Raw genomic sequence first — 23,894 nt, 5'->3', positions numbered from 1 at the left:
GCCCTGCAAGCGTTTCTGAGGCTTCTTGCAGGATGCACATTTATGAGGCAATGTGCAAACTTTAAAAAAAAACATTCGTAATTTAAAATACCAATCAGCCATTATGGAAATATAAATATACGTTTTCAAATAATGTGCCAAAATAACAGCCCTACATAACAAGTGATTTATAGTTTGAATCCATTGATCTTCATTTTGCAGACACTGCACTCAGCATAGAGTGTTTGCTGCTGCTCTCACTGTGGATGGATTCCTATGTGGTTGGGGTTAGCATGCGATAGACAGCTGCCATCCTTTTGTGGATGATAATGTGAACTTTTTAAGGCTGCCTGTGTCTTTTATTATAAAGCGATTTGAGTAAATCTAATCATCATCTGCATGCTGGTGAATCTTTTTTTCCACTTTACATACTTTCATATGCAAATGGAGATTCACAATGAAGAGAATCGACCCTGGCAGGAAAATTGGGTCACTAGTATCTAAATAGGTTCCTATCTGGATGAGGTGGTGTTGACTAGAGAGATAAGATGAGAATACTGTATATCACGCTTATTCACATGAAACAGATGAGAGCTTATAGATCATTTATGTCCTGTGTTACTTGGGGTTTATATAGGATGAGATGGTAGCTGTCACAATTGTCTAAAATGAAAAGTGAATTGGTGATGACTGAGATAGTGGTTACAAGGTGCTGTACCCAGCTTAATATGTGTGTATTTATTTATTTTTCTGGGTATTTGAAAAGTCCCTATATGCCATTGAGGCAATATAACAGCACTGTGTAAAAAAGAAAACAAGTAAAATAGAGGCTCTGAAAAGATGATAGAGATCTGCCAGATGCACAGGATGAAACTTTCCCTAGCGTTCTTTGGTGTCTCTCAATTGAAAGTATGAAACTACCTACACATTGCTTGAAGTGTAAAGTTTTCAGAAGTTTCCTAAAGTAAAAGTAGAAGGTGCTAGGCTAACTGAGGTGGGTTGTGTTGAACCACTTTTGAAACTGAATGGTAACTGTTTGTTTCCTTTTTTACTTAATCAATCCAGTTTGAAGAGTTAGAGATTTGCATTTGTTGTTTCTTTATGAAAATGAAGTCTAGGGTAGATAAGTATAGTAGGTAGCGTCCCAGGGGATATGTGGGCATAGTAGGTTGTTACCTGGAAAAATGTATTGGGGGCATTGTATTTTTCCTAGTGGAGGTGAAGACTCCCAGATAGATTGGATCATAAGAGAATAAGTAGGGTTGTGGGTTTAAGCCTTAAGAGAGTTTGTTATGTGCCAGTGTAGAAGTAGTTTTGCTCCAAGTTATGTTTACAACTAATTTGAATTATGTTGGCATTATACCTTCTGGTTTAATTCACTGATAGATGTGTGGGTAGTAATGAGAACGGTAGTCAGCTTAGACCTTGTGGATAATGTATTCAGTAGAGGTGGTTGACATGTATTCAACACCCCTAGCCATGGTAGATGTTTCTTAACACTTTTAGAGTATTAAACAGTATGTTTAAGGTATGGAGGTAGATATCTTGGGACTAAATGACAATTTTGCCATCTTAAACTTCAGGTCCAGATAGATTCCCCACCGATGTGTTAAAAAACAACCACGGCACTTGGTTAAAAGCACTAACTGGCTGTAACGCAATTGTGTCCCATGAAACAGTTCCAGATGTTTGGATGTCTTTCATTATTGTGCCAATTAACAAAAAAGGAATACCAGACCATCTGGTTGATTATCACCCTCTCTCGCTTTTGGATGGGGTTGGCAAAATCTTTGGGAGCGCCTGGAGACCTGGATGGATCACAAACGTATCATATCCCATATCCAGGCAGGCTTTCACAAAGAGCAAAGCACAACCGATCAGGTGATGCATCTGAACCTCATTTGCTCAAAGTATGTAGTCCTGCGAAAGTCTGCATTATAAATGTTCTTCATTGACTTAAAGACCTCTTTTGACTGAGCTTACAGAATAACCTTGTGGAACATCTTGGATAGTGAAGGTTTATGAACCAAATATTTGAGAATACTGATGTATCTGCCCAATGTCAACAATGGGAGGGAAGTATAGGAGTAAGGGAGAATGCACCAATGAATTTGAAATATATACTTGAGTAAGACAGGGATGTATATAAATGAAATCTGTAATTCTCTCATTGATCTTAATCACAGCATTTTGAAGATGGAGAATGAACATATACAAATCCTGCTCTTCGCAGATAATGTGGTGATCCTTGCACGCACAGAAAACTCAATGCATCGTCTATTAGCAGGTTTTGAGCATTTTTGCTGTAGCAGGAAACTAACCTTTAACACGGAGAAAACTAAATGCATGATCATTAATCCCAAAGTGAAGCTCACTTATACTTTTAAAATCTAAGCAAAACCACTTGAAGAGTAGGCTTTTATGATTTTTCAGTGTATATTCCTTGATGATCTAGTCTAGTCTGGTCTAGTTAAGCCGGTAATAATTGCTTAAAAAATCAAAATAACTAGCAGCAAGTAGGTGTGGCACAGAAATAAGGGGCCCCAAGAAAATTGGCTGCCCTACAAACAACTGAGAACTCTGTCTTACAATGACTGCTCTGTTTAGACCCAGGAACTCTAATAGAAACATTAAAATTAGAACTGGTCATGGCTAATCTAGAAGATCATATGGCCCTTAGCCCTATTTGTTACTGGATCCAAGTGTGGACTAACTCTGCCTTGGCTGTGTTTTGTAAGGCTTTTCAGGATCTGCGAAGAAGCTAAAAACATGTTTCCTTACCATGGTTTGGGTCTATAAAGAGCATTCTCACCACAATGGGGTGGGAAAGTTAAGAAATAAACCAAAGCAGATAGACAAGTTCACTTTTCAAACTCAATAAAATAACTTTGGGGGGTATGTGAAGTTAATGGATGAAGCCAGGAAAATAATCCTCTACAGAAATTATCTAAATCACAAACCAGATTCCTGTTTCGAGCCTTATATGGACATAATATTCCCCATAGAGAAAAGAACCCTATACCTTAAAATCAGGCTTGGTACTCTACAGGTATTGTCGGTCACTAAAAAATGGTCGAAGTCTTCGGATAACATCCCAGAAACTTGTAACTGTGTTCTGTGAGGCTCTGATACCATGGGTCATTTTAATGATTTTTATCTACTAACACATTGCAAGCTAGAAGGTATTTTGTATGTCCTTTGTTGCTAATATACAACATCTGGTGTTGCAGGGAAGCACTTGAGTTTTGCTATAGAACTGACTCGAACGACATTTAACTTGCAGTAGCAGCATATATTTATTCAGTGTGGAAAACAGCGAGATCACATTAGAACTAAAAGCAGGATCATTAGATACCTGAAGGTATGTTGTTCAGCAATGGTGGTATAAATTCACCCAACTACGATGGCTCTTCCTTAGTCCTTAGTCCAGAAAGTTATAAAAACAAACATTGGCATAGCCAATAGGTTTCGCCTTCTGGACCTTATAAGTGTTTAGCCATGCAACAGTTGATGTTGTTGCACCAAGGATATTGTGCTGCATAACTAAATACTTATAAGGTCCCAAAGGCAAGACCTATTGGCTATGCCAATACTTGTTAGTTACTGATAGGAGTTGGATCCGTAACTAAAAGGAAAAGAAAATGTGTAAAAGCACTTTTTTAAAGAGAGGGGGGCACAACGGGTATTGGGGTAAAGCAACACTGAGGGTGAGGGTGGGGGGAAGAAACCACAGGGAAAGAGAAGGAGGGCGAGGGTAGGGGAAGCAACATGGAGGGTGTAAAGAGGCAATGGGGAGAAAGAGACGGGCTAGGTCATCAGGAAGAGAGGCAGCGAGGAGCACTGAGGCAACAGGGAGCAAACAAGATGTAGATGGCGACAAGTACATGTGAGAGTCAGCTCGAAAACACATGCATTGTAATGAAGTGCTTAACGCAAAAAAAGTAGAGCTAAAAAAGTAAGCAGTGGAAGTGGAGGGGCCAACCAATCAAAGAGAGATGGTAAAGAGGCAATGCTCCATGGGAAGGACAAACACAAGATTGACAACCTGGTACACCAATGGAGAGAAGGAAAATGAGAGTGACAGGAAAGACAATCAATGGTAAGTTAGGAATGAGCAGGCTCCAAGCCCCTGTATTCTTGCTAAGCTACAATATGCCTCACAACAGACAGAGCATACACTGTCTCATAGTTGCTAATTTTTCCAGGTCCATGCATGATGTGCTGTTTCAGTTCAGTTTTTTTTATTCGATTTCTGGGACTTGTAGTCCTGTTTTACAATGGAAAGAACAAGACTACGAATCCCATAATTCAAAGAAAAAATATGGACTGGAACATGTCATGCACTGACCTGGGAAATTTGGCAAGGCTGTTGTACAGTAGGCTCAACCTAAAAAGACAACTCAGGGAAAAAGATACGTGCATAGGTGGCTGTCTGCGAGAAAAAAAACATCTGTTAGTGTCACATACAGGGGTAAGATAACAATGTTTTATGAAGCTGGAGTGAGAAAATCCTTGTATTGTTACACACTGTGGGTGGTGGGCAATAAACACTGTGTAGTCACAAACTGAGTGAGGAGAACTTGCAGTTTATCTCACGCACTGGTGAACATAACCCTCATGCTGTCACACCGTGTGAACATAGCTACCAAGTTTCCTAGGACCTTGCTTGACTAGTTAGGCCAGGCTGTTTTTTTTTCTTATAACTCTGAGACTTGTAGTCATATTTAACCCAGCATAAAACCAGGACTAAAAGTCCTAGAATTCTAAGAAAAAAAACGGGTCTGGCCTAACTAGCCAAGCATGGACCTAGGAAACTTGGCAGCTATGTGTGAAATAATCCCCTTATTGGAAAACATGCCTTGAGGTCAACAGAAACGACACAATTTAGTACAATTGAAACCTCCCAGTTTATCATAAACTGGGGCAATAAATCTTGTGCAGTTGCATACTGGGCGAGATGAACCTGGAGTTGGAAAAGCTCATGTGGTCAGGCACTGTAGTACCGATGATATTAACACACATTCAGTACTCGGAATAATGTCCGTTCAGTATTTGAAGGAAAAATATCATCATCCTTTGAACTTGAACAGTTGCCAGCCTAATTAAACATTTTGCAAAACAAATAATATCGTTCTTGGGTGTCTGGTGTACGAACAAGTAGAAGTTTTCCGTTTGTTAGAAGAAATTATATGGATATATGCCTTCTGCTCTCAAGGCACTGCAGTAATCAAAATTACTGTTGCTCGTACGACCCCTCACAGCTCTCTATATACTGCATGAAGTACTGGGTAATCTATGTTTGCAAATATACTGTAGAGGTAAGTGGGTCATTTAAAATCTTAAAATCATGTATTTTAATAAATATAGGGAAATATAAAAAAAAGTGAAGGTTGAAGCTGTTCATTGCAAAAAAAGTTATTACAATCTGAATACTGGCGTTACAGTACTCAAATTGTTGTAGTTTTGATGCAGCTGCTGAATCACATTACTGAGAGATTGTGGGAATGGTTAGGGATTCCCTTTTTCCATGCAGCGATGCTGTTGGATGAAATGTCATCGAGGATGTGAGGGAAGCGCTTAGAACATACACTAAGGTCCGCCCCTTTCTTTAAATTCGATGGGTGTCATGTATTTCATCACTCAATATGGCAGGATGCTGAGATATGCATGTATGTGTAGAGACATGGGGCCAGATGTATCAAGATAGACTTTTGCGATTCTCAAATAGCGATTTTTAAGGAATCGCTATTTGAGAATTGCAAAATGGTATGTACGTAGAAATTTGCTATTTTTTAGCGATTTCCTAAAATTCCTTAATTGTGATTAGCAAATTGCTAATCGCAATTAAGGAATAATTTCCCATTCATTTCGATGGGCCAGGAGGCCCATAGGAATGAATGTGAAATTATTCTCAATTTGCGATTCGCAATTTGCTAATCGCAAATTGAGAATAATTTCAAGGGTGCAGGGGTGTCCAAAGGACACCCTGTTGCACCCCTGAAATAAGCATGGGTGCACATACATGCCCTAAGGGCATGTATGTACATCACATGGCACTTTGAAAAATGCAAAAATGGGCATTTTTCAAGAAATTCGCAAATTACCACCAACTTGAAGTTGGTGGTAATTTGTGATTCCTTGAGGACAATTAGCAAATTTTTTTTGCTTCATACATTGCATTTAAGAAATTGCAAATTTTGAGATTCCTTAAATGCAATCGCAAAATAAGGAATCGTAAAATTGCTATTCCTTATTTTGCACTGAAATTTGCTACATACATACCATTTTGCTCAAATGAGTTCACAAACGCTGAAATTCGAATTTGAGCTTCATACATCTACGTTCAAAAGGTTTTATTTTAAATCGTTCCAGGATGGGGCTCAGTTGGTAGTAAGTAAGCGTCGAACTAGCATAATCTGAAGCCTCCTGTCCTGACATAGAATCGGAATTTGCCAAGCAGAGTGAGGGTAAGTTCCAATTCTATTAAGGACACAGAGGCAAGGATTATCCTGCCCGGAGCACAATGGTGCGAACCCACCCGTATTGTAGTAAGTAAACACTTTTTGAGTTCCTCTTGGTGTTTGCTAAGATGTTGTGCATTCAACCTTGGGTCTATACAGTCGATCTTGTGATATTTTGCAGGCTCTTTGAGTTTTCTATACCCTGACTTTATCTTTGTCCTTCCAGGAAATGATGGGTGGAAACAGGACCAATGATGAATTGGTGTGACTCGCGTGAAGAAAGAGGAGGGGGAGAGACAAACATGGGACTATGTACAGTGAATGCTGGAAAGGGTGGAAGGATTATGGACTGACATTCCTCCCTGGTTGTAGGGAGTTGTAGTTTTTTTGCTTTTTGATAATGTGTTGTTTATCTTTCTGGTTGCTGGATTTTTTGATTTGTAATAAAGTGAAGAAAGAAAAGCATAATCCTCGCCTCCGTGTCCTTAATAGAATTGGAACTTACCCTCACTCTGTTTGGCAAATTCCGATTCAGTACCACAGAGTTGCAATATTATATTGTGGCATGTGACTCAGTACAGAAGACATTGATATACAAAATCATCAACATTAGAAGGAGTGACAAACAATTCTAGGTGCACTACTCACATTTAGGCGGACAAACACATTTAGATGGGAAATTATATTTAGGTGCAATGTCACATTCGGTGCAACATCAACAAGAGTGTGAAACCACTTTTAGGAGATAAAAAGTGTTTAGGTGCAAAAAGACCTTCAGATGTAAATTGACATGAGTAGAAAAACACTTCTAGTCGCAAAAAACGATCCATAGGTGCAGAAAAGATTTAAGGGCAAGATCATTTGTAGAAGCAAAATCACACGTTAGGTGGGAAGTCATCAGAAGTACAACATCAGCAATAGCAATAATTTGGGCCTGATTTAGATCTCAGCGGATGGGTTATTCCATCACAACAGTGACGGATACCCCAGCCGTCGTTATATATTCCTGTTGTATCCTATGGGATTCATATTTCGGCGGATGAGATTTCCGTCACTGCTGTGATGGAGTAAGCCGCTCGCCGAGATCAAAGTCAGGCCCTGTGTTTTAAATAATCCAGGTCAAAAGATCCCATGGATAACAGGGGGTCTTGAGTCCAATTGCATAAATGGGGTTATTCTACACTGGTAGACCCCCTACTGCAACCACATCCCACTCCAACTGAAAACTGAGTAATCCTTTTTATCTTTTGACTCTCAGGGTTGCAACACAGAGCAGTCTAAGGCTATCTCAGGCTAAGTGCTAGAAACTCAGAAAATCAGCAGTACAACAAACAGCACTTTAACATTTTCTGTCCAATAGGTACTTTTTCTTATTGATAGTAACAGATATATACAGATGGCAGGAGAAATGCCTGTTGGGACATCCTCTAAAGGGCTTCACAGCCAACAGGCGGTGCCAACTAAAGAAATGTTCCACGGGTCTAGTCATCCTAAGTATACAATTTGCCCCTCTGTCCACTGTGCTGGAGGAATCTCTATCAACCTGTACACCAGTCAGCTGGAAACACAACACTGTCCAAGTTCCTAAAATAACCTAATGGATGCGTTAATAAAAGTCAGGCTATATGAATTAAAGTCACATACATTCACAAATACAATGCAGTTAGAAGTCAAAACCTATCATGATAGCACCACTTTTCTTGAACAACATCACATTAATTCAGTATGTACAGTTAGCATTATATATGTCAATAAAAGTTGCACTATTCAAAGCAATGCTGTTTTAAAATATTTCTTTTACCTTTACTAGGACTGCTAATCAACCACATTATCTAAAAAACAAGGATATATGCACTTAGTGTCCTTTCAAAAAAGTACCGTCTCCAAGAGTACTTGAGTTCTTAACTGCAGTCTCCAGAGGTCACCATTGTTACAATCTATGAGAATTACAGTTGTACTTTAAAGTTACTAAGGGGTGCTCCAGTAGAATGTGGAAGGGCACACTGCTGCTCCAGGATGGCCCATAACACAAATCAAGTTTTTCTGTGGTGCCAGTTTTCACCTGCAATACCTTGCACTAAATATACAAATTATGAGGGAGCCTATCAAAGGTTTCAGGGATATTCTTTCTGGCATGTGGCATAGCCTTTGATGGGATTGCAGGATATGCCTTTCCTATTTATAATGACTTGCTTTTAAGAAAAAACCCGCTGGTGCTCAAGGCCACATGGCCCACACAGTTCCCTACCAGTCTACAACTTCTGCCAGAGAAGGATCCGTCTCCAGTTTTCTCTTCTCCCCACCTGACCAATACTTGTGTGGTGTGGAAACAACAGGTGCAATTCTGGCCTGATGACTCCCCAGCTTCATGGGCAACTTCCTCTGGCCCAAGGTCTCCTTGGGCCACAGATCATCAGTTGGTCAATCAGCTTGGGTCAACTATTGGTTGGAGCATGTGGTACCCAGAAATGGTAGCTTTCCCTGTGCTACCTGCCATCCACAAGAGTATATTTGGCAACTTGACAGAAGTGAGCGTCTTGTGCTCACAGCACCTTTGGCAACCCTGGTGCACTGACCGTCCCCTGAGGGAATTTGGGGACCAACTGGGAAACCCTTACATTTGGGAGCTTGAAATAGGGAGTTTTATCTGGCCCTGTAAGGCCAAAAGAGATGGAGGTGGTTGTATTTTGCTCCTAGTGGTTCCTGCCTGCCACCCGGAGAGTTAGCTTCTGGCCTCTTGGCCTCTAGATTGGTAAAATCTTTGTTAAGCTGGCTTTAGACTAACCTCTCCCAGATATGGAAAAGTCCAGGCATCTGCTCCCATCAGCAGTTAGCAGCAACCATCGCTGTGCAAGTCGCTTTCACTGGTCCAGAACCCACAGCATTCTTCCTGCAGCACGGAGATCCAAATATCCCAGTATCTCTATTACTGTCTGAGCTACTGGTAATCTCCTTGGTGGAGCGCCTTCCTCCAGCAACACCCTGTTGCCCTCAAGGCCAGATACACTGTCTAACTGCACTCACCTGGTCCGCCAGTGTGCTGGAGGAGTAGAGGGCACATATGTGTTCAGCAGGAGCTTGAGGATCCTCCATCACGGGACCTCTCCACAAACATCCATGGAAACCCTCTCCTTCAGGTTCCCCAGCAAGTCAATGCTCTACAGTGCCCAGAGGGAGTGGGGAGGTCAGTGCTACTCGACCTGGAAACAAGAGGTTAACAGAGTACTTATAAATACAAGCCTTGGAGTTCATAGAAAGCTGGTCCATCCTCCTTTCTCTGTAGTTGCCCATTTTGCACAGAGTTCTCCCCTTGTGCAGGGGCATAACAGCAGAGATAGAGAGTTCTAGAAAGTAGCAATTTCTGCCACATCATTTCTCCACCCCCGGTCCATCTCCCTGAACAGCATTTATAGACTTTCTGAGGTTCCCAAATCAAGTTTTGGTCACAAGCAACTCTTTCTTCAAAGGGCCCTAGAGCCAGAGGTCTGTCTGTGTCACTATTGTCCTGGTGGGAAGAAAATGCCCAAGTTTGTAATTAGGTACAAAAGGGGGTGGTGATGGGCGGAGCATCTGAACCAATCAAATACTCACACCCAGTCAACAGATCTGGGTTTAATCCATCACCATTCTTTAGGGCGCTCTGCCACCCCAGTTCAGACATGGCCATATGCAAATCAGTCTGACCCTGTGCCTCATGGGAACAGTCCAGCCCGAAATGCCAAGCCATGCCTTCCCTGGACCGGAAACAAGCTTCCGAGGACCGGTTTCTGGCATTTCAGCTGTCTTCAGCCCGGCTGGCTTGAATCCAGTGGCAAAGTGAGCAAGGGACTCATGTCTGAGCATACCCTGCCCACCTATGGCGAACAAAGAGGTACACAAGTGGGTGATGGACGGAGCATCTCAACCAATCAAACCAATCAAATACTCACATCCAGTCAACAGATCTGGGTTTAATCCATCACCGTTCTTTAGCCCACTCTGCCACCCCAGTTCAGACATGGCCATATGCAAATCAGTCTGACCCTGTGCCTCATGGGAACAGTCCAGCCCGAAATGCCAAGCCATGCCTTCCCTGGACTGGAAGCAAGCTTCCGAGGACCGGTTTCTGGCATTTCAGCTGTCTTCAGCCCGGCTTGCTTGGATCCAGTGGCAAAGTGAGCAAGGGACTCACGTCTGAGCATACCATGCCAACTTATGGCGAGAAAAGCGGTACAAAAGGGGGTGGTGATGGACGGAGCATCTGAACCAATCAAATACTCACACCCAGTCAACAGATCTGGGTTTAATCCATCACCGTTCTTTAGCCCACTCTGCCACCCCAGTTCAGACATGGCCATATGCAAATCAGTCTGACCCTGTGCCTCATGGGAACAGTCCAGCCCAAACTGCCAAGCCATGCCTTGCCTGGACCGGAAACAAGCTCCGAGGACCGGTTTCTGGCATTTCAGCTGTCTTCAGCCCGGCTTGCTTGAATCCAGTGGCAAAGTGAGCAAGGGGCTCACGTCTGAGCATACCCTACCAACTTATGGCGAACAAAGCGGTAAGAAGGGGGTGGTGATGGACGGAGCATCAGAACCAATCAAATACTCACACCCAGTCTACAGTTCTGGGTTTAATCCATCACTGTTCTTTAGCCCACTCTGCCACCCCAGTTCAGACATGGCCATATGCAAATCAGTCTGACCCTGTGCCTCATGGGAACAGTCCAGCCCGAACTGCCAAGCCACGCCTTCCCTGGACCGGAAACGAGCTTCCGAGGACCGGTTTCTGGCATTTCAGCTGTCTTCAGCCCGGCTTGCTTGAATCCAGTGGCAAAGTGAGCAAGGGGCTCACGTCTGAGCATACCCTGCCAACTTATGGTGAACAAAGGAGTAGAAAAAGGGGATGGTGATGGACGGAGCATCTGAGCCAAAAGATCTAGATTTAATCCATCACCGTTCTTTAGCCCACTCTGCCACCCCAGTTCAGACATGGCCATATGCAAATCAGTCTGACCCTGTACCTCATGGGAACAGTCCAGCCCGAACTGCCAAGCCATGCCTTCCCTGGACCGGAAACAAGCTTCCGAGGACAGGTTTCTGGCATTTCAGCTGTCTTCAGCCCGGCTGGCTTGAATCCAGTGGCAAAGTGAGCAAGGTACTCATGTCTGAGCATACCATGCCAACTTATGGCGAACAAAGAGGTACACAAGGGGGTGGTGATGGACGGAGCATCTCAACCAATCAAATACTCACATCCAGTCAACAGATCTGGGTTTAATCCATAACCGTTCTTTAGCCCACTCTGCCACCCCAGTTCAGACATGGCGATATGCAAATCAGTCTGACCCGGTGCCTCATGAGAACAGTCTAGCCCGAACTGCCAAGCCACGCCTTCCCTGGACCGGAAACAAGCTTCCGAGGACCGGTTTCTGGCATTTCAGCTGTCTTCAGCCCGGCTTGCTTGGATCCAGTGGCAAAGTGAGCAAGGGACTCACGTCTGAGCATACCCTGCCAACTTATGGCGAACAAAGCAGTACAAAAGGCGGTGGTGATGGACGGAGCATCTGAACCAATCAAATACTCACACCCAGTCAACAGATCTGGGTTTAATCCACCACCGTTCTTTAGCCCACTCTGCCACCCCAGTTCAGACATGGCCATATGCAAATCAGTCTGACCCTGTGCCTCATGGGAACAGTCCAGCCCGAAATGCCAAGCCATGCCTTCCCTGGACCGGAAGCAAGCTTCCGAGGACCGGTTTCTGGCATTTCAGCTGTCTTCAGCCCGGCTTGCTTGGATCCAGTGGCAAAGTGAGCAAGGGACTCACGTCTGAGCATACCATGCCAACTTATGGCGAGAAAAGCGGTACAAAAGGGGGTGGTGATGGACGGAGCATCTGAACCAATCAAATACTCACACCCAGTCAACAGATCTGGGTTTAATCCATCACCGTTCTTTAGCCCACTCTGCCACCCCAGTTCAGACATGGCCATATGCAAATCAGTCTGACCCTGTGCCTCATGGGAACAGTCCAGCCCAAACTGGCAAGCCATGCCTTGCCTGGACCGGAAACAAGATTCCGAGGACCGGTTTCTGGCATTTCAGCTGTCTTCAGCCCGGCTTGCTTGAATCCAGTGGCAAAGTGAGCAAGGGGCTCACGTCTGAGCATACCCTACCAACTTATGGCGAACAAAGCGGTAAGAAGGGGGTGGTGATGGACGGAGCATCAGAACCAATCAAATACTCACACCCAGTCTACAGTTCTGGGTTTAATCCATCACTGTTCTTTAGCCCACTCTGCCACCCCAGTTCAGACATGGCCATATGCAAATCAGTCTGACCCTGTGCCTCATGGGAACAGTCCAGCCCGAACTGCCAAGCCACGCCTTCCCTGGACCGGAAACGAGCTTCCGAGGACCGGTTTCTGGCATTTCAGCTGTCTTCAGCCCGGCTTGCTTGAATCCAGTGGCAAAGTGAGCAAGGGGCTCACGTCTGAGCATACCCTGCCAACTTATGGTGAACAAAGGAGTAGAAAAAGGGGATGGTGATGGACGGAGCATCTGAGCCAACAGATCTAGATTTAATCCATCACCGTTCTTTAGCCCACTCTGCCGCCCCAGTTCAGACATGGCCATATGCAAATCAGTCTGACCCTGTACCTCATGGGAACAGTCCAGCCCGAACTGCCAAGCCATGCCTTCCCTGGACCGGAAACAAGCTTCCGAGGACAGGTTTCTGGCATTTCAGCTGTCTTCAGCCCGGCTGGCTTGAATCCAGTGGCAAAGTGAGCAAGGTACTCATGTCTGAGCATACCATGCCAACTTATGGCGAACAAAGAGGTACACAAGGGGGTGGTGATGGACGGAGCATCTCAACCAATCAAATACTCACATCCAGTCAACAGATCTGGGTTTAATCCATCACCGTTCTTTAGCCCACTCTGCCACCCCAGTTCAGACATGGCGATATGCAAATCAGTCTGACCCTGTGCCTCATGAGAACAGTCCAGCCCGAACTGCCAACCCACGCCTTCCCTGGACCGGAAACAAGCTTCCGAGGACCGGTTTCTGGCATTTCAGCTGTCTTCAGCCCGGCTTGCTTGGATCCAGTGGCAAAGTGAGCAAGGGACTCACGTCTGAGCATACCCTGCCAACTTATGGCGAATAAAGCGGTACAAAAGGCGGTGGTGATGGACGGAGCATCTGAACCAATCAAATACTCACACCCAGTCAACAGATCTGGGTTTAATCTACCACCGTTCTTTAGCCCACTCTGCCACCCCAGTTCAGACATGGCCATATGCAAATCAGTCTGACCCTGTGCCTCATGGGAACAGTCCAGCCCGAACTGCCAAGCCATGCCTTCCCTGGACCGGAAACAAGCTTCCGAGGACCAGTTTTTGGCATTTCAGCGGTCTTCAGCCCGGCTTGCTTGAATCCAATGGCAAAGTGAGCAAGGGACTCCCGTCTGAGCATACCCTGCCAACTTATGGCGAACAAAGAGGGTACAAAAGGGGGTGGTGATTGACGGAGCATCTGAACCAATTAAATACTCACACCCAGTCAACAGATCTGGGTTTAATCCATCACTGTTCTTTAGCCCACTCTGCCACCCCAGTTCAGACATGGCCAAATGCAAATCAGTCTGACCATGTGCTTCATGGGAACAGTCCAGCCCGAACTGCCAAGCCATGCCTTGCCTGGACCGGAAAAAAGCTTCCGAGGACTGGTTTCTGGCATTTCAGCATTCTTCAGCCAGGCTTCCTTGAATCCAGTGGCAAAGTGAGCAAGGGACTCACGTCTGAGCATACTTTGCCAACTTATGGTGAACAAAGCGGTACAAAAGGGGGAGGTGATTGACGGAGCATCTGAACCAATCGAATGCTTGCACCCAGTCAACAGATCTGAGTTTAATCCATCACCGTTCTTTAGCCCACTCTGCCACCACAGTTCAGACTTGGCCATATGCAAATCAGTCTGACCCTGTGCCTCATGGGAATAGTCCAGCCTGAACTGCCAGGCCAGGCCTTCCCTGGACCGGAACAAGCTACAGAGGACCGGTTTTTGGCATTTCAGCTGTCTTCAGCCCGGCTTGCTTGAATCCAGTGGCAAAGTGAGCAAGGGACTCACGTCTGAGCATACCCTGCCAACTTATTGCGAACAAAGCGGTACAAAAGGCGGTGGTGATGGACGGAGCATCTGAACCAATCAAATACTCACACCCAGTCTACAGATATGGGTTTAATCCATCACTTTTCTTTAGCTCACTCTGCTACCCCAGTTCAGACATGGCCATATGCAAATCAGTCTGACCCTGTGCTTCATGGGAACAGTCCAGCCCGTACTGCCAAGCCATGCCTTCCCTGGACCGGAAACAAGCTTCCGAGGACCAGTTTCTGGCATTTCAGCATTCTTCAGCCCGGCTTCCTTGAATCCAGTGGCAATGTGAGCAAGGGACTCAGGTCTGAGCATACCCTGCCAAATTATGGCGAACAAAGCGGTACAAAAGGGAGTAGTGATGGACGGAGCATCTGAACCAATCGAATACTCGCACACAGTCAACAGATCTGAGTTTAATCCATCACCGTTCTTTAGCCCACTCTGCCACCACAGTTCAGACATGGCCATATGCAAATCAGTCTGACCCTGTGCCTCATGGTAACAGTCTAGCCCGGACTGCCAAGCCATGCCTTCCCTGGACCAGAAACAAGCTTCTGAGGACCAGTTTCTGGCATTTCAGCTGTTTTCAGCCCGGCTTCCTTGAATCCAGTGGCAAAGTGAGCAAGGGACTCACGTCTGAGCATACCCTGCCAACTTATGGCGAACAAAGCGGTACAAAAGGGGGTGGTGATGGACGTAGCATCTGAACCAATCAAATACTCACACCCAGTCAACAGATCTGGGTTTAATCCATCACCGTTCTGTAGCCCACTCTGCCTCCCCAGTTCAGACACGGCCATATGCAAATCAGTCTGACCCTGTGCCTCATGGGAATAGTCCAGCCCAAACTGCCAAGCCATGGCTTCCCTGGACCGGAAACAAGCTACCGAGGACCGGTTTCTGGCATTTCAGCTGTCTTCAGCCCGGCTTGCTTGAATCCAGTGGCAAAGTGAGCAAGGGACTCACGTCTGAGCATACCCTATCAACTTATGGCGAACATATCGGTAAAAAAGGGGGTGGTGATGGACGGAGCATCTGAACCAATCAAATACTCACACCCAGTCAACAGATCTGGGTTTAATCCATCACCGTTCTTTAGCCCACTCTGCCACCCCAGTTCAGACATGGCCATATGCAAATCAGTCTGACCCTGTGCCTCATGGGAACAGTCCAGCCCAAACTGCCAGCGATGCCTTGCCTGGACCGGAAACAATCTTCCGAGGACCGGTTTCTGGCATTTCAGCTGTCTTCAGCCCGGCTTGCTTGAATCCAGTGGCAAAGTGAGCAAGGGACTCACGTCTGAGCATACCCTACCAACTTATGGCGAACAAAGCGGTAAGAAGGGGGTGGTGATGGACGGAGCATCAGAACCAATCAAATGCTCACACCCAGTCTACAAATCTGGGTTTAATCCATCACTGTTCTTTAGCCCACTCTGCCACCCCAATTCAGACATGGCCATATGCAAATCAGTCTGACCCTGTGCCTCATGGAAACAGTCCAGCCCGAACTGCCAAGCCACGCCTTCCCTGGACCGGACACAAGCTTCCGAGGACCGGTTTCTGGCATTTCAGCTGTCTTCAGCCCGGCTTGCTTAAATCCAGTGGCAAAGTGAGCAAGGGACTCACGTCTGAGCATACCCTGCCAACTTATGGTGAACAAAGCAGTACAAAAGGGGTTGGTGATGGACGGAGCATCTGAGCCAACAGATCTGGATTTAATCCATCACTGTTCTTTAGCCCACTCTGCCACCCCAGTTCAGACATGGCCATATGCAAATCAGTCTGACCCTGTGCCTCATGGGAACAGTCCAGCCCGAACTGCCAAGCCATGCCTTCCCTGGACCGGAAACAAGCTTCCGAGGACAGGTTTCTGGCATTTCAGCTGTCTTCAGCCCGGCTGGCTTGAATCCAGTGGCAAAGTGAGCAAGGTACTCATGTCTGAGCATACCCTGCCAACTTATGGCGAACAAAGAGGTACACAAGGGGGTGGTGAAGGACGGAGCATCTCAACCAATCAAATACTCACATCCAGTCAACAGTTCTGGGTTTAATCCATCACCGTTCTTTAGCCCACTCTGCCACCCCAGTTCAGACATGGCCATATGCAAATCAGTCTGACCCTGTGCCTCATGGGAACAGTCCAGCCCGAACTGCCGAGCCACGCCTTCCCTGGACCGGAAACAAGCTTCCGAGGACCAGTTTCTGGCATTTCAGCATTCTTCAGCCCGGCTTCCTTGAATCCAGTGGCAATGTGAGCAAGGGACTCACGTCTGAGCATACCCTGCCAAATTATGGCGAACAAAGTGGTACAAAAGGGAGTAGTGATGGACGGAGCATCTGAACCAATCGAATACTCGCACCCAGTCAACAGATCTGAGTTTAATCCATCACCGTTCTTTAGCCCACTCTGCCACCACAGTTCAGACATGGCCATTTGTAAATCAGTCTGACCCTGTGCCTCATGGTAACAGTCTAGCCCGAACTGCCAAGCCATGCCTTCCCTGGACCGGAAACAAGCTTCTGAGGACCAGTTTCTGGCATTTCAGCTGTCTTCAGCCCGGCTTGCTTGAATCCAGTGGCAAAGTGAGCAAGGGACTCACGTCTGAGCATACCCTGTCAACTTATGGTGAACAAAGCGGTACAAAAGTGGTGGTGATGGACGTAGCATCTGAACCAATCAAATACTCACACCCAGTCAACAGATCTGGGTTTAATCCATCACCGTTCTGTAGCCCACTCTGCCTCCCCAGTTCAGACACGGCCATATGCAAATCAGTCTGACCCTGTGCCTCATGGGAACAGTCCAGCCCAAACTGCCAAGCCATTTCTTCCCTGGACCGGAAACAAGCTACCGAGGACCAGTTTCTGGCATTTCAGCTGTCTTCAGCCCGGCTTGCTTGATTCCAATGGCAAAGTGAGCAAGGGACTCCCGTCTGAGCATACCCTGCCAACTTATGGCGAACAAAGAGGGTCCAAAAGGGGGTGGTGATTGACGGAGCATCTGAACCAATTAAATACTCACACCCAGTCAACAGATCTGGGTTTAATCCATCACTGTTCTTTAGCCCACTCTGCCACCCCAGTTCAGACATGGCCAAATGCAAATCAGTCTGACCATGTGCTTCATGGGAACAGTCCAGCCCGAACTGCCAAGCCATGCCTTGCCTGGACCGGAAAAAAGCTTCCGAGGACTGGTTTCTGGCATTTCAGCATTCTTCAGCCAGGCTTCCTTGAATCCAGTGGCAAAGTGAGCAAGGGACTCACGTCTGAGCATACTTTGCCAACTTATGGTGAACAAAGCGGTACAAAAGGGGGAGGTGATTGACGGAGCATCTGAACCAATCGAATGCTTGCACCCAGTCAACAGATCTGAGTTTAATCCATCACCGTTCTTTAGCCCACTCTGCCACCACAGTTCAGACTTGGCCATATGCAAATCAGTCTGACCCTGTGCCTCATGGGAATAGTCCAGCCTGAACTGCCAGGCCAGGCCTTCCCTGGACCGGAACAAGCTTCCGAGGACCGGTTTTTGGCATTTCAGCTGTCTTCAGCCCGGCTTGCTTGAATCCAGTGGCAAAGTGAGCAAGGGACTCACGTCTGAGCATACCCTGCCAACTTATTGCGAACAAAGCGGTACAAAAGGCGGTGGTGATGGACGGAGCATCTGAACCAATCAAATACTCACACCCAGTCTACAGATATGGGTTTAATCCATCACTTTTCTTTAGCTCACTCTGCCACCCCAGTTCAGACATGGCCATATGCAAATCAGTCTGACCCTGTGCTTCATGGGAACAGTCCAGCCCGAACTGCCAAGCCATGCCTTCCCTGGACCGGAAACAAGCTTCCGAGGACCTGTTTCTGGCATTTCAGCATTCTTCAGCCCGGCTTCCTTGAATCCAGTGGCAATGTGAGCAAGGGACTCAGGTCTGAGCATACCCTGCCAAATTATGGCGAACAAAGCAGTACAAAAGGGAGTAGTGATGGACGGAGCATCTGAACCAATCGAATACTCGCACCCAGTCAACAGATCTGAGTTTAATCCATCACCGTTCTTTAGCCCACTCTGCCACCACAGTTCAGACATGGCCATATGCAAATCAGTCTGACCCTGTGCCTCATGGTAACAGTCTAGCCCGAACTGCCAAGCCATGCCTTCCCTGGACCGGAAACAAGCTTCTGAGGACCAGTTTCTGGCATTTCAGCTGTTTTCAGCCCGGCTTGCTTGAATCCAGTGGCAAAGTGAGCAAGGGACTCACGTCTGAGCATACCCTGCCAACTTATGGCGAACAAAGCGGTACAAAAGGGGGTGGTGATGGACGTAGCATCTGAACCAATCAAATACTCACACCCAGTCAACAGATCTGGGTTTAATCCATCACCGTTCTGTAGCCCACTCTGCCTCCCCAGTTCAGACACGGCCATATGCAAATCAGTCTGACCCTGTGCCTCATGGGAATAGTCCAGCCCAAACTGCCAAGCCATGGCTTCCCTGGACCGGAAACAAGCTACCGAGGACCGGTTTCTGGCATTTCAGCTGTCTTCAGCCCGGCTTGCTTGTATCCAGTGGCAAAGTGAGCAAGGGACTCACGTCTGAGCATACCCTGTCAACTTATGGCGAACATATCGGTACAAAAGGGGGTGGTGATGGACGGAGCATCTGAACCAATCAAATACTCAAACCCAGTCAACAGATCTGGGTTTAATCCATCACCGTTCTTTAGCCCACTCTGCCACCCCAGTTCAGACATGGCCATATGCAAATCAGTCTGACCCTGTGCCTCATGGGAACAGTCCAGCCCAAACTGCCAAGCCATGCCTTGCCTGGACCGGAAACAAGCTTCTGAGGACCGGTTTCTGGCATTTCAGCTGTCTTCAGCCCGGCTTGCTTGAATCCAGTGGCAAAGTGAGCAAGGGACTCACGTCTGAGCATACCCTACCAACTTATGGCGAACAAAGCGGTAAGAAGGGGGTGGTGATGGACGGAGCATCAGAACCAATCAAATGCTCACACCCAGTCTACAAATCTGGGTTTAATCCATCACTGTTCTTTAGCCCACTCTGCCACCCCAATTCAGACATGGCCATATGCAAATCAGTCTGACCCTGTGCCTTATGGAAACAGTCCAGCCCGAACTGCCAAGCCACGCCTTCCCTGGACCGGACACAAGCTTCCGAGGACCGGTTTCTGGCATTTCAGCTGTCTTCAGCCCGGCTTGCTTAAATCCAGTGGCAAAGTGAGCAAGGGGCTCACGTCTGAGCATACCCTGCCAACTTATGGTGAACAAAGCAGTACAAAAGGGGTTGGTGATGGACGGAGCATCTGAGCCAACAGATCTGGATTTAATCCATCACTGTTCTTTAGCCCACTCTGCCACCCCAGTTCAGACATGGCCATATGCAAATCAGTCTGACCCTGTGCCTCATGGGAACAGTCCAGCCCGAACTGCCAAGCCATGCCTTCCCTGGACCGGAAACAAGCTTCCGAGGACAGGTTTCTGGCATTTCAGCTGTCTTCAGCCCGGCTGGCTTGAATCCAGTGGCAAAGTGAGCAAGGTACTCATGTCTGAGCATACCCTGCCAACTTATGGCGAACAAAGAGGTACACAAGGGGGTGGTGAAGGACGGAGCATCTCAACCAATCAAATACTCACATCCAGTCAACAGTTCTGGGTTTAATCCATCACCGTTCTTTAGCCCACTCTGCCACCCCAGTTCAGACATGGCCATATGCAAATCAGTCTGACCCTGTGCCTCATGGGAACAGTCCAGCCCGAACTGCCGAGCCACGCCTTCCCTGGACCGGAAACAAGCTTCCGAGGACCAGTTTCTGGCATTTCAGCATTCTTCAGCCCGGCTTCCTTGAATCCAGTGGCAATGTGAGCAAGGGACTCACGTCTGAGCATACCCTGCCAAATTATGGCGAACAAAGTGGTACAAAAGGGAGTAGTGATGGACGGAGCATCTGAACCAATCGAATACTCGCACCCAGTCAACAGATCTGAGTTTAATCCATCACCGTTCTTTAGCCCACTCTGCCACCACAGTTCAGACATGGCCATTTGCAAATCAGTCTGACCCTGTGCCTCATGGTAACAGTCTAGCCCGAACTGCCAAGCCATGCCTTCCCTGGACCGGAAACAAGCTTCTGAGGACCAGTTTCTGGCATTTCAGCTGTCTTCAGCCCGGCTTGCTTGAATCCAGTGGCAAAGTGAGCAAGGGACTCACGTCTGAGCAAACCCTGTCAACTTATGGCGAACAAAGCGGTACAAAAGGGGTGGTGATGGACGTAGCATCTGAACCAATCAAATACTCACACCCAGTCAACAGATCTGAGTTTAATCCATCACCGTTCTTTAGCCCACTCTGCCACCACAGTTCAGACATGGCCATATGCAAATCAGTCTGACCCTGTGCCTCATGGGAACAGTCCAGCCCAAACTGCCAAGCCATGCCTTGCCTGGACCGGAAACAAGCTTCTGAGGACCGGTTTCTGGCATTTCAGCTGTCTTCAGCCCGGCTTGCTTGAATCCAGTGGCAAAGTGAGCAAGGGACTCACGTCTGAGCATACCCTACCAACTTATGGCGAACAAAGCGGTAAGAAGGGGGTGGTGATGGACGGAGCATCAGAACCAATCAAATGCTCACACCCAGTCTACAAATCTGGGTTTAATCCATCACTGTTCTTTAGCCCACTCTGCCACCCCAATTCAGACATGGCCATATGCAAATCAGTCTGACCCTGTGCCTTATGGAAACAGTCCAGCCCGAACTGCCAAGCCACGCCTTCCCTGGACCGGACACAAGCTTCCGAGGACCGGTTTCTGGCATTTCAGCTGTCTTCAGCCCGGCTTGCTTAAATCCAGTGGCAAAGTGAGCAAGGGGCTCACGTCTGAGCATACCCTGCCAACTTATGGTGAACAAAGCAGTACAAAAGGGGTTGGTGATGGACGGAGCATCTGAGCCAACAGATCTGGATTTAATCCATCACTGTTCTTTAGCCCACTCTGCCACCCCAGTTCAGACATGGCCATATGCAAATCAGTCTGACCCTGTGCCTCATGGGAACAGTCCAGCCCGAACTGCCAAGCCATGCCTTCCCTGGACCGGAAACAAGCTTCCGAGGACAGGTTTCTGGCATTTCAGCTGTCTTCAGCCCGGCTGGCTTGAATCCAGTGGCAAAGTGAGCAAGGTACTCATGTCTGAGCATACCCTGCCAACTTATGGCGAACAAAGAGGTACACAAGGGGGTGGTGAAGGACGGAGCATCTCAACCAATCAAATACTCACATCCAGTCAACAGTTCTGGGTTTAATCCATCACCGTTCTTTAGCCCACTCTGCCACCCCAGTTCAGACATGGCCATATGCAAATCAGTCTGACCCTGTGCCTCATGGGAACAGTCCAGCCCGAACTGCCGAGCCACGCCTTCCCTGGACCGGAAACAAGCTTCCGAGGACCAGTTTCTGGCATTTCAGCATTCTTCAGCCCGGCTTCCTTGAATCCAGTGGCAATGTGAGCAAGGGACTCACGTCTGAGCATACCCTGCCAAATTATGGCGAACAAAGTGGTACAAAAGGGAGTAGTGATGGACGGAGCATCTGAACCAATCGAATACTCGCACCCAGTCAACAGATCTGAGTTTAATCCATCACCGTTCTTTAGCCCACTCTGCCACCACAGTTCAGACATGGCCATTTGCAAATCAGTCTGACCCTGTGCCTCATGGTAACAGTCTAGCCCGAACTGCCAAGCCATGCCTTCCCTGGACCGGAAACAAGCTTCTGAGGACCAGTTTCTGGCATTTCAGCTGTCTTCAGCCCGGCTTGCTTGAATCCAGTGGCAAAGTGAGCAAGGGACTCACGTCTGAGCAAACCCTGTCAACTTATGGCGAACAAAGCGGTACAAAAGGGGTGGTGATGGACGTAGCATCTGAACCAATCAAATACTCACACCCAGTCAACAGATCTGGGTTTAATCCATCACCGTTCTGTAGCCCACTCTGCCTCCCCAGTTCAGACACGGCCATATGCAAATCAGTCTGACCCTGTGCCTCATGGGAACAGTCCAGCCCAAACTGCCAAGCCATTTCTTCCCTGGACCGGAAACAAGCTACCGAGGACCGGTTTCCGGCATTTCAGCTGTCTTCAGCCCGGCTTGCTTGAATCCAGTGGCAAAGTGAGCAAGGGACTCACGTCTGAGCATACCCTGTCAACTTATGGCGAACAAATCGGTACAAAAGGGGGTGGTGATGGACGGAGCATCTGAACCAATCAAATACTCACACCCAGTCAACAGATCTGGGTTTAATCCATCACCGTTCTTTAGCCCACTCTGCCACCCCAGTTCAGACATGGCCATATGCAAATCAGTCTGACCCTGTGCCTCATGGGAACAGTCCAGCCCAAACTGCCAAGCCATGCCTTGCCTGGACCGGAAACAAGCTTCCGAGGACCGGTTTCTGGCATTTTAGCTGTCTTCAGCCCGGCTTGCTTGAATCCAGTGGCAAAGTGAGCAAGGGACTCACGTCTGAGCATACCCTACCAACTTATGGCGAACAAAGCGGTAAGAAGGGGGTGGTGATGGACGGAGCATCAGAACCAATCAAATACTCACACCCAGTCTACAGATCTGGGTTTAATCCATCACTGTTCTTTAGCCCACTCTGCCACCCCAGTTCAGACATGGCCATATGCAAATCAGTCTGACCCTGTGCTTCATGGGAACAGTCCAGCCCGAACTGCCAAGCCATGCCTTCCCTGGACCGGAAACAAGCTTCCGAGGACCAGTTTCTGGCATTTCAGCATTCTTCAGCCCGGCTTCCTTGAATCCAGTGGCAATGTGAGCAATTGACTCACGTCTGAGCATACCCTGCCAAATTATGGCGAACAAAGCGATACAAAAGGGAGTAGTGATGGACGGAGCATCTGAACCAATCGAATACGCGCACCCAGTCAACAGATCTGAGTTTAATCCATCACCATTCTTTAGCCCACTCTGCCACCACAGTTCAGACATGGCCATTTGCAAATCAGTCTGACCCTGTGCCTCATGGTAACAGTCTAGCCCGAACTGCCAAGCCATGCCTTCCCTGGACCGGAAACAAGCTTCCGAGGACCAGTTTCTGGCATTTCAGCTGTCTTCAGCCCGGCTTGCTTGAATCCAGTGGCAAAGTGAGCAAGGGACTCACGTCTGAGCATACCCTGCCAACTTATGGCGAACAAAGCGGTACAAAAGAGGGTGGTGATGGACGTAGCATCTGAACCAATCAAATACTCTTACCCAGTCAACAGATCTGGGTTTAATCGATCA

The sequence above is a fragment of the Lissotriton vulgaris genome, chromosome 8 (genome assembly GCF_964263255.1).
Source record: "Lissotriton vulgaris chromosome 8, aLisVul1.2, whole genome shotgun sequence".
In the NCBI taxonomy this organism is placed as follows: Eukaryota; Metazoa; Chordata; class Amphibia; order Caudata; family Salamandridae; genus Lissotriton; species Lissotriton vulgaris.
Note: the sequence above shows the minus strand (reverse complement) of the source record.